A 12523-nucleotide genomic window follows, 5' to 3' on the forward strand; every position below is an offset into this window, starting at 1 on the left:
GAGAGAGAGAGAGAGAGAGAGAGAGAGAGAGAGAGAGAGAGAGAGAGAGAGAGAGATAGGCGCAAGGGGGGCTCTGTTCTAAAATGTTTAACCCTTCCTGAAGAATCAGGAAGGTTTATGATATATATATATATATATATATATATATATACATTTATATATTAATTTTTTATAATATAATATAATATTATATTATATATATTATTAAATTAATAATTATTTATTTATTTATTTTTAATACTTCCGTGCATATTAATTTTTTGGGGCGTTACATTGATTTTCTTTACAAAATAAAACTCTTGGTAAGATTGCAAGCAATTATATCACAATATAACAAATGTAAATCATGCACAAGACAAATAAAATAAAGAGAAGGGTAGAGAAAAATCAACACCAGTATTTTTACGTGGTTTGACACCAAGCCTACATCCACGCCTTAGCACCAAGCCAAGGATTCCACAATCCACTATGATCTCCTTCACCGACGAAGAAACCTTACAACTTGGGAACAAATCCCTACACTTGGGAACAAATTCGTACTGTGCTCACCAAGAGCCTTCACTTAGGTTTAGAAAGAACTTTCACCAAACAGTTCACAAAGAACCTTATAACAAATGGAAGATTACAATAAAATGCTCCTTATTGTGCTGATTGCAAATACAAAACAAACCTCACACTAAATCTCTCAAGTAATGATTCACACAAGATTAGAGAGCAAGAGAGAATGAACACTTGAAATGAATAACTATATGCAAAGTGCTTAGGTTTTGTAATAAAAAATGTTTTTCACTAAGAATGATCAAAAACTATGCTAAACATCAAAAACCATGCTAAACAAGTCTATAAACTTGTATTTATAGTCAAAAACCCCAACTAGCCATTATTGGACGATTGGGAGCAATTCCTAAAAGAAACTAACTGTTTTCTAGTCATTGGTGTACTGTTCACGATGCGAGTTGTCGACGAGTCTACCCCACTCGTCAATGAGTCCTCGCTACTCGTCGCCGAGTAACCCTCACTCGTTAATGAGTCACTTGTGTTGGAATTGGTGTATTCCCAAGAGGAGATGAGCGAATTGGAATTTTAAAACTTTTGCTTAGGTTAAACCAAATATCAGTAATCCATAACCTAGGGTCTTTCTAAGCATATACCAATTGCGCAAATAAAAGTAATTTGCGGAAATTAAATCATGCGCAATATTCACAATATATCGAATATAATGCACATGTATAGAAATATAAAGTTTTGGAAATTAACAATAGACACATAATATGTTATTGGGGTTCGGATAATATTGCCTACGTTCTCGCCTCTGCTTGCAAGCCTGAGGATTCCACTAATGCTCGCTTACTGGGTGGAGCAACACCGTTTACAATACCAGGTCAAATTACCATGGTTAACCTCAACCTTTACAAAAAATCCTTACGGATTAAATCAACACCCCCTCAGGCCATGCCTGAAATACAACAAATAATCAATACAATTTTGGGTACAATTTCAATTGCTTCTCAACTAAGCAAATATATACCAATATGCACAAACAATAATCGATGCACTCACAGATAATAGTATTTAAGCTAAAGTGAGATCTTGAAAATTTAATTCAAGATAATATATATTCAACGAGTGAATATTCAAGGTTACCTCAAAACCCTAATCAAGTATCACACAAATATTTTATCAAATATAATCACAATAGATACTTAGGGTTTAAGCTTGCAAAAAATTTATCAAATAAATGCAAGCTCTCAAGTCTTGCAATTTGAATGCAAAGACTAGGAAGCTAAAAAACAAGTTAATCAAATATATATATATATACGAAATATTATGGGAATAAACAATCAAGCAAAACTCTCAAAAAGGTCTTTCAAATATGTATGAATATGAGAAAGTAATGCTAAGGAAATGATTTGAAATATGCACACAATAAAACAGTCAAATCTTCCTACACCTTACAATTGATTTGCAAGTGAGAAGAACTAGAAAAACAAACTCTCTATTTCAAAATGATATTTTCTAATAAGTATGCAACAGAGTATGAAAAATATGCTTGGAATATTGATTATACAGCGAAAGAGGTATAAAAGATTTGAGAGAATTTTTCCTAATTACTTTTACTAATCTAGTTACTAATCAAGGCAAATGAGGGAGTATAAATAGATATCCCTCAAATTTTGACCGTTGGGAACCTATTGGGGATTTTGAAAAAGTTTAGTTAAAAGTTAACTCTTGTTTAGTGCTTATTACCGCAGTTAAAAATATGGCAACCCGAGAGTTTCAGTCAACCGTATTCATGATTCGGTCGACCCAATTGTCAAGTTCGGTCGATCGTGAAGATTTTGAACTATAAATATGGTCGAACGTATTCAAGGCGATTTTGAAAACGTTTGAGGTTTGGTCGACTATATCTGAAATTCAATCTGCTATTCATATGGTTTAGTCGACTCAATCACAAATGAACTAGAAGTTCAATCGACTATATTGTTGGGGGTCAGACACGTGGCAGTTCGGTCGACTATGGAAGATATGTTCAAAAACTGGACAGTCGACTGAGCAAAATCAACAAGTTGACTCTTAGTCAGTTTGGTCGACCGAGGTGTTTTTAACGCGTTGAGTTTGGTCGGACGAAGCCCTTTCAAACTTCAAGATAGTTTTGTTTTTGCTTAGATTTTACCCTTATTTGCATAGATATGATTTTTGATTTAAAGAGGATTTTTCATGAGGTGCTTGGGGACCAAGAGTCTGTCTACGGCCTAGGCTTTTAAATTAAGGCAAAAAATTCGACGTCGGTCGACCGAAGTCAGGTTTGGTTACCTACGGTTAGTCTATGACCTTTTGAGCATTTAAACCTATTATGCATGATATGTAGATTATTACAAACCATAAAAAAAACTTACTAAAATTACAATACAACTTGAAAGAAAAACAAAAGAACTTCATGCTCTGCTCCTTTGTAATATCATGGATTGCGCCAAATGATGTGCTCGTTTAAGTGTTTCTTAGCTTCTATATCTCATCTGTCATTCGTGCTAAGAAAAGTAAACTTGTTCATACACTTATTACACAGATAAGATATTGTGGTTTGTCATAATAAAAATGGGAGACGGACTCAAAAAGTCAACAACTTGGGCTGAAAACAAGTTTTGGCCACTGGAATTGCTAGTCGACGAGTACAAGCTACTAATCGACGAGTCCCCTGTTTTTCCTTACCAATGAGCCTTTAAATGACTTAAAACATTCTTAGGCAAAAGTATATGAAATATATTAGGTCTAATGAAGATTAAAACTTATCCAAGAGAGTTTCCCTTTGAATATAAGATATCTGGATTAAAAAAACACATTTAAAAGCTTATTTCGCTATCTTATATACTAAGTATGTCCTTTATAAAAATATACTTGACTTTCTTTGAACCTTTAGGACATAAAGCTTGTTCTGGAAAAACCAAGACTAAGTATGTAAAAGTTCATGAAACTAGGATGTTAAAAACTTGTCCCATTGGAAAACATATTTGAGTTTAGTATTCTTTTGACAAACTCTTAAATTTAACTTTGAAAACTATGTATGTTGAGTTTGTGACTTAGGTGAAATCCTATAAACTCATGTGTCCTAATATGGACATGCAATTGCTCAACTCTTGCTCAGAAATCGAGTATGAAACAAAAACCGCAAGAGTTACAACATATACTACCTCAAACACACACCTCATTATATATAATTCAACAATAAGCTTCCTTTGGTGTGCTTGAGTTGTAATGACCTAAAATTTCATACCCTTTCTTAAAAAAATAAAATAGACTGTAAATTATATTACTCTGATACCCTTACAATGACTACTAGAAAATACCTATGTAGCGGAAAACATAAAACTGTACAACCATATACACAATACTAGAATTCAGTATCTCCCCAAAATATACATATACACAAAAACATAACTTTCCTATATCATCTATCAGAACTCCTGAGATCTTCCCAAAAATACTTTTCTCCTGGAAACACTTACCCTACAAACAGGGCAGTGCAACTGACCTTCCTATCTCCAAGCCTGATCTGCTCATCTAACTGGATCACTTGAAAAATGTTAAATTACTAGGATGAGACAATGCTCAGTAAGACGAAATATGCTATTACTAGTGTGTGGTAGTTGAGTTTACATAAATAATTTACTGATAAATAACTGAACTGAGATATCATATAAACTATAATACTGTGTAGGTCACACTTACGTGGCTTAAAATACAACTGTATTATTTTAGTTTTCTATTTTTTCATACTGCTAATATTATAATACATCTGTTGTTATCCTGTAAATCCGTATATATATATATATATATATATATATATATATATATATATATATAATTGTGAAAACTACCCTAAAAATTGTATGTCATGATTTAACCCCTCATGATAGGGTTGTGCGGCCCGTAGGCGGGACCTAACTCTGGTTGGCCTACCAAGATAAGTCAACTGATACTCTATCAATCCTCAGTTTGGCCTTACTGCAATCCCTCCAAAGGCTCGGTATTGGCCTCTCCCTCGTCAAACTGGCCACCTCTACCCAGAATACTAGGGAGCCTGCAATCCCTTTAAGGCACGGTTGATGGAATCCATACACTATCTGAGATATGTGGTTGCACTCTGATATAAAATAGCTACGATATCATACTCTGGTGACTGAATCTGATAGAAATAATTCATCAGGGTCTGATACTATATAATATTAATATGTTATTATCTTACTATTTCATCATGATTCCAAAATAACCATAACACTATAAATCTGATTTGAAAATACTATAATATCTAATTGAAATATCTATAATATCTAATCTGTATTATTTGACTAAATAAACTGTAATATCTGAGTGTTATGGATTTGAAATTCTGGAAATCATGGTATTTAATAAATACTGTAACATATCTGTCTGTAAAATATCTGTCTGAAAAATATCTGTCTGTATAATGTCTGTCTGTATATACACTGTAATTTATAATTTTGTAAAATCTAGTAAAACATATTTCTATGCAAAAATACTGTCAGTCATGGTATTTTAAAAAACTGTATAAATTCTGAACATATCTTATATTAACTCATGCCACACAATTAAATAAATAAAAACTCCTCTACTAAAATCTGTATTTTCTGATAATGAAAATAATTTATACTCTGTAGAATTTACCCTGAAACATATATATATTACTGATAAAATTTTTGAAATTCCTAACATAGCATATTTCACTTACCTAGCTAACTGAACTCGCCTACTGATTCTAACTCATGCCCACGGCGTTCATAATTCCATAATCCTAAAATCACACATATATATATTTCCCTGTCAATCAACTGAATTTCCTAGAATAGTTTCATACTCACATTTCCTAAATTATAAACTATTTATCATTTACCTGAGTCCCTGAGGAAAAACACCCACTGAAAACCTAGCCTGACTGTCATGTATACACCAACCCTAAATTATACAAAATCTCAATTTCTCAATTTAATCTCAGGAATACATTCACATCTAAGCTTATACCTTCAATAATTAAATAATCAACCCAAAAATACTCAAATAACACTCTTACCTCAGTTTTGGGATGGTGCCCTAAAACCCCAAATTGAAATTCTACTCTGCCCACATTGTAGAGAATTTTCCCAAGAAGCCCGTGGTGGTTCTTGATCGTTGAAAAGAGGCTTAACGGAGCAGAAATTGTAGAGAGAAGTGAGAGAGGTTCGTGGGTTGAGGAGAGAGAGAGAGAGAGAGAGAGAGAGATAGAGAGAGAGAGAGAGAGAGAGAGAGAGTTTGATTTTGTTCCTTAAAATAAGCTCTCGGTTCTTTATAAGTTTCAGCACTGGCCAGAAAATGGTTGCCGGTTTTCTATGCTTCTCTGAAAATTGTTGCCAATTTTCTATTAGCCGGCTCCAAAATTACCATTTTACCTTTACCATCCCACGGTTAATTCCCAAAACCGTCGCCAATTTTTTGGCTCCTTCAAAAAATCGTTGCTGGTTTCCTCTTGCCTTAGCCAACAATCTATTTTCTCATTTCATTTTATTATTTAATTTTTTGGGTCACTATATGAGTCATTTCCGAGTGAGTGTCCTTTTGATCTTTCCTTCTTAACGTCAAGTCGGTCCGATCTTTGCCTTTAATCTAGTACTTCATGTATTTGTCACTAAAACTGCTAAACATGATCTGCAAATATGGAATGTACTAGGAACAACAAATATGTTAATATAATAAAAATATATTAATTATTATTATGTAACCCCTAAGGCTAACAATCTCCCCATTTTTGATGATGTCTAACCTATTACTATTTTACTTAATCTTTTGCATTCGTGTTTGACTTAGCATAGTTTATTATGCAAAGATAAGTTCACCTAAAACCACTAATGGGTTGTTATCATTAAAACAAGACAATTAAGAACATGTAACCACCAAGGCTAACAACATAAAATTACGTACATACCCCTAAAACTACATGAATTACAAACATACCCCTACTTTGCAAAAATATTACAAACAAGCCCCCAAAATACACAATATATATTATACTATTTAAACTGAATACATAATAAACTACTAATTAAACCCAAAAATTCCTTAACCCATTTTTTCTTTTATTCTCCAACATTGCTCTTCTCAAGATCTTGTTTCTTGTCCTACATCAGAAAGGAATCAAGGACATAGTTGACAGTAAGGAGGGAAAGACATACCTTCCGTAGTCTCCTTTTCATTTACTATTGACTTAAGTGTGGGAACATTTTTTTTCTCAAAGCCTAACTTTGGTCACTCCATGCATTCATCTTTATAGGAACACTCTATATCAAGGAGACTTGTATTTACATTTTTCACAAGTCAAACTTGCTTAGGACATTATGCTTATCTATAACCACTTGTCTTGTGTACATAAGATGGGAACCATCATGTATATAGTATATGTTTTATACTTTGAGTGCGTTTATGTCTTAGTATAAAATAGAAGTATGACTCCTCAAATAGTTTGATGTTTCCTAATGTTAGAGCTAAAATGACATATAAAACTTTTTACGAGAAGATGAGTATTCATTAGTCTTATAAAACTCACTAACATTTGTTAAACATATTTAACTCACCTGCATCCTTCGCCAAACACATATTACTTATCGGAGATGTTTGTTAATGAATTACGTTATATCAAGGTTTTTTGTTTGCTTACCATTTGTTTTCATGAATTACTTACTACTTCCGCTTATTTTACATTCATCATATGTTTGGAGAGGTTTTGAATTTAGAGTTTTATTGGCTTTGCATGTGAATATGTTTTGTTGGTAAACTGGAGTAATCTTTGGCTAACTAGTTAAATAAGAGTGTCGCATGACCTTCACAAAATGTGAAATACTTGACCCTAACAATATTCAAGAAATTATAGCCCTAACCATTGACTAATCATGTGAGAATTAGTAATTTTCCCCAAGCCAATTTTTGCATTTTTAAGTTAAATAATAGTCCCCTACATATCATTGTTTGGAAGATAATAGAAGCAAGGCCCTTGTAATTGGTCATATTATCTTAGATTTTGGTCACCATTTTCCTACCCTCATGACAAACACAGACACACACTCACACACAATCAAGTACCAGTACATTGGACAGCAAATGATAGTAATTATAAAGTACAAGTAGGCAGCTTAGCTATCCAATCTTCCAAAGGTAATAACCTAGCCCTCTTCATGAATCTCTCTTGGAGACTTTGGAAGAAACCAAATGGCCAATGGGTTATGGTAATTTCACCTAAATAAAAAATAAATGAAATTAATGAACAAAAATTAAATTTCACATATCACTATTATTTGTTTTTGTTTTCTTAATTTTTATTCATTTAGAACAAATCTTTATTCTTTGAAAAATAATTTTTCTTCTTATTTTCCTTTCCTCTTCTTTCCCCAACAAAACTCTTGATCCAAACAAACCCTAGTTGTGGAAAACATTTTTTTATTTTTTTTATTTTACTTTTTTAGAGAATTAAAAAAATTCATCACATTTTTCAATTTTTCAAAATTTGTATAAAGAAAGTTGAAAAATGGTAAAAAAATACATAAATTTGTCACTATTATTTTTGTGGCAAGTAGTGTTCTTTTCATTTTCAATTTTTCAAATAATTACAAAAAATTTCACCTTATTTTTCAATATTTATATTTGTATAGGAATGTGGGAAAGCATTTTTTATTACTCTCTAACTTTTTTTATTTCTCATATAATTTTTGAAAAAATTTAAAAGATAAGGTGTGATAATGTTATTGCTTGAAAATTTAGAAATGAAACATAAAATTATTTTTCACAACCAAACAAATCCTAGACCAAAATTTGAAAATTTTAAAATAAATTTATATTGTTGTAATTATTTATAAAATTTAAAATTAAAAAATGCAAAATTGGTTTCCACAACTAAAATGTACTCTTAACTTTTGCCACTCCAATGCCAATCAATCTATCTATATACTATTTAAAAACAAGTTGCACCTTGTAGATACCATTAGAGGGTAATTAAACATGTGAGTTATATATATACAAGTGAAGAGAACCCAAATTCATTTACGCCCGTTTGAAACTTTAAAGAAAAGGAAAATAAGAAGATTTTCACTTTTCATGTTTGGTTATCAAGAAAAGTGAGAAAGAAAATAAAAAAATATACCAAATCAATGAACAAAATTTTAATTTTACACATCCTTAACATTTAGTTTGTGGAAAATAAGTTTCCCTCTTATTTTCCTTTTTTTTCCTTTTTCCAAACAAAATCATTGATCCAAACTGACCATTAGAGTTTATTTGGAACTTGGAAAATGTTAGGAAAACGAAAGGAAAATAAGAAAGAATCTGCTTTTTGTGTTTGGTTATAAAGGAAAGTGATAAAGAAAATAAAATACATAACAAATCAACGAACAAAATTTTAGTTTCACACATAATTAGTATTGTTTTTTGTTAACTTTTATTCATATTAGAAAAAAATAATAATTTTTAATAGTATTTGATAGAGAGAAAGAAAATATGATAAAGAATGAATTTCTTCTTATTTTTCTTTTCTTTCTTTTTCCCAAACAAAATTCATGATCTAAACATATTCTTTAGACTCGCATGCATGATAAATTTTTATTTTTTTTTATTATTTTCTTTGACAAGTCTTTTAGAATCAAATTATTCCAAGTCCAATTTCATTTTCATTGGAGAATTCTTTTCTTGGAGATGCTTCGGATGGAAATTTCTCTAGGAGTGTGATGTTCCAATCGACATGGGTATATATATTTATATGCTCTCTTTTTACCTTTTTCCCTTTCATTTTTACTTCACTACCTCTATTTGATGGTTTTAGTGTCACTTGCGGTGTTTGGGTTCTTTTATATTTTCCCCACTGACTGCACCGTAATTTTGTTAGTTTTTCGGAATCACCGGGAAAAATAATTCATGTTATTTTTCATGAGCTCGTGATTACTACAAGTTTACATAACAAAAGTAGAGAGAATGATATATAGGTCAAGAGGTCTTTCTCCTTCTCTCTTTTTTGTTACATGGATCCATGATATTGCAGGTTGCTGAATATCGATATTTTAAAAAAAATTATAGTACGTATCACTTAAAACATTATTAATAAAATTGATAATATTAGTAATAAAAATAAAATAATGATCTTATATTATTCTATTTAGTGAAAAAAAATTAAAAATTGTAAATAAATATGTCAATTAACATAAAAAGTAACTAAGTTGTTAACGACAAAATATTAGTAATTTTTATTTAAAATATTAATTAGGAAGCTTTAATTAAAAGGATGTTAATTTATTTAATATTATCATGTTGATAAATTAATTGTTAGGAATCGGAGGAGCCCATGGGTGGGCTTGATACACATGGGTGGGCTTGATACATATGGGTGAACACCAACTTGACCCAAAAGTTTAAACTTATTGGGTCTTAAGTCCAACCATGTATATAAACACTCATCATCCACTCTAATTTTTCAATGTGGGACAATCTCACAAGTGGAATTCTCAACAATCTTTCTCTCACTTGTGAGTTCCAACCGCTCCCCCTTGAACGGAAATCGTCTCCTTTCTGAGAGTAAGCTCAATTCTCCAACAGTTGCTCAAGTGGGCCTTACCACTGGTGCCTTACATGTATCAGATTGCATTCTACATGTCTCCGAACCAATCCTACCTTTCATGTCTTGACCCTATTCGGATCCATCCGCAGCCTAGATATCCTTATTGGCCTCAGCCACACACTTGGTCCTCTAACTATTAGCACGTTAGGAGAATTAGTTTCACGTCTCGACTTTTTACGATGTCGCTTACCCAGACTTACGAATTGTTGGCTCCGATATCACTTGTTAGGTATCAGAGGATCCCATGGGTGAACTTAATACACATGGGTGAACACCAACTTGACTCAAAAGCTTAAGCCTATTAAGTTTTGAGTCCAACCATGTATATAAGCACCCATCATCCACTCTAATTTTTCAATGTGGGATAAGCTTATAAGTGAAATGCTCAACAATAATAACCATATATTACTTTGTCATACATTCTAATTATTAATGTTATATTAAAATTTAAAGGTATTAATTATATGATAATAATATTGATTCCACACATGCATGTAATAAAAATGACTATCCAAACACGACTTATTTTATGAATGCTCACGAACAATATTTATCTTTATAACAACAACAGTTCTTAATTATAATTTTCAATACTTTTTCAGTTTGATATGTAATGTCATCAACATTTATTAAAGTCCGTTTTTTTTCGAAAACGTGCTTTCATAAGTAATCAAAGTAATTTCCTATTAGAGTTTGACCTTGCATAGGAATTTTTTGCATACTTTTTGAACCATCGTATCATTAGTATGAGTGATAAACTTATATTATCTTTATTGTAATTTGTGAACATTTAAAAAAAATCATCACATCAGCGACAGGAATAACAATCTCAAATTATATATGTTTTGTTACGTAAACATAAATAAACTATTTTATTTTTATTTTAAAATTTTTTGAATAATTATAAAAATATCACCCGTTTAATTTTTTTCAAATTTATATTGAAAATTTTAAAAAATTACTATTTTTTATTTTTATAAAATCTTAAAAAAATTAAAAAAATGATATGATGCCTTTATAATTATTTGAAAATCTATAAACAAAAAATGAAAGCTGCTTTTGCATAAGTATACATTAAACATGCCCTTAAATTTGAGGAAGTATCATCACATCATGATGGTAGTTTGAACTGTCCTCGCCCTAACAAATGAATGAGTAAAGCCTATTTTCCATAAATGGATAGTCTTTTAAATAATATCCGATTCATAATGCATTTATGTTGTGACTAAGTTAGGTTAGCTTAAGCATCCTTAATTTGCATTATACAATAAAGGCGTACAATAAAGAGAGGCCAAAAAAGAAAGGTCGTACTCTCTCTACATGACATAAAACTAATCAACAGATATTGTGGGTTAAGAGTGATTAAATAGTAAAATTAATGAGTAAATTCTCATTACTTTTTTTAATTACTATATTTTTATTTTTAAATAATTAAAATATTTTTGATATAATAATCCAAACATTAAAATTAGTTCATATAAATTTTAGTCACCAAAATAAGTGCACTAGAAGTTTGAAAATAGCTTGAAAGGGACAAGGGGTTGAGGGCATTCATTAAGTTTGAAAATAGTTTATTATTTAATTTTATCATGTGTTAAGTATTTATTTACTTTTTCACATGCTTTTATGACTTTGAACCTAAAAATGCTAATACTTGTTTTGAGAGTATGAAGTTTAAACCTTAAATTTGGATAAAATTTAATATAATTTTGCATTTTATTTTGCACAAATCCAAACATAGGATAAGTATTTGTTTGAAATATACGATATAAAATTGTATTAAATCTATAATAATATTATAAAGGGAATTCTCCAATTCGGTGTCATCTTTCAAAAATGTCAAATTTATCTCTGCAATTATCGGTAATTATTCCAAAATATTCCTTTAACTACCCACAACTACCCCAAATATCTTTATAATTATGTCAAATTTATGCTTATAAGTGTTCATAATTATCTCAAAATACCCCAATAACTACCTACAACTATTTCAAAGTACCCTTATATAGTTTTTATTTTTTATTATTTTATTTTATAATTTTTAAAATAAAAAAGTTGTGGAGCACACACATCCTGCGTGCCCATAACTTGTGTTATTTAAATTCATGCAAATTCAAACTCAATTTTGTGCACTACCTAATTCTTTTATGTTTCTTATTCCATCAATCAAAATGACAAAAGATGGTTATAATTTAAACTTTTAAATGGTAAATTTTAAATTTAAATTGTAGAAGAGATATGAAATGGCAATTCTTGATTTGTTGTGAAGAAATTGAAATAAAATAGCTATTAAATGACGACTTTGATTTAGTATAAACATCGAAATATGAGAATAAGTTCGGGAGCGAATCACAAAATCTTGACGATCTTCTCTATCTA

The sequence above is a fragment of the Malania oleifera genome, chromosome 6 (genome assembly GCF_029873635.1).
Source record: "Malania oleifera isolate guangnan ecotype guangnan chromosome 6, ASM2987363v1, whole genome shotgun sequence".
Lineage (NCBI taxonomy): Eukaryota > Viridiplantae > Streptophyta > Magnoliopsida > Santalales > Ximeniaceae > Malania > Malania oleifera.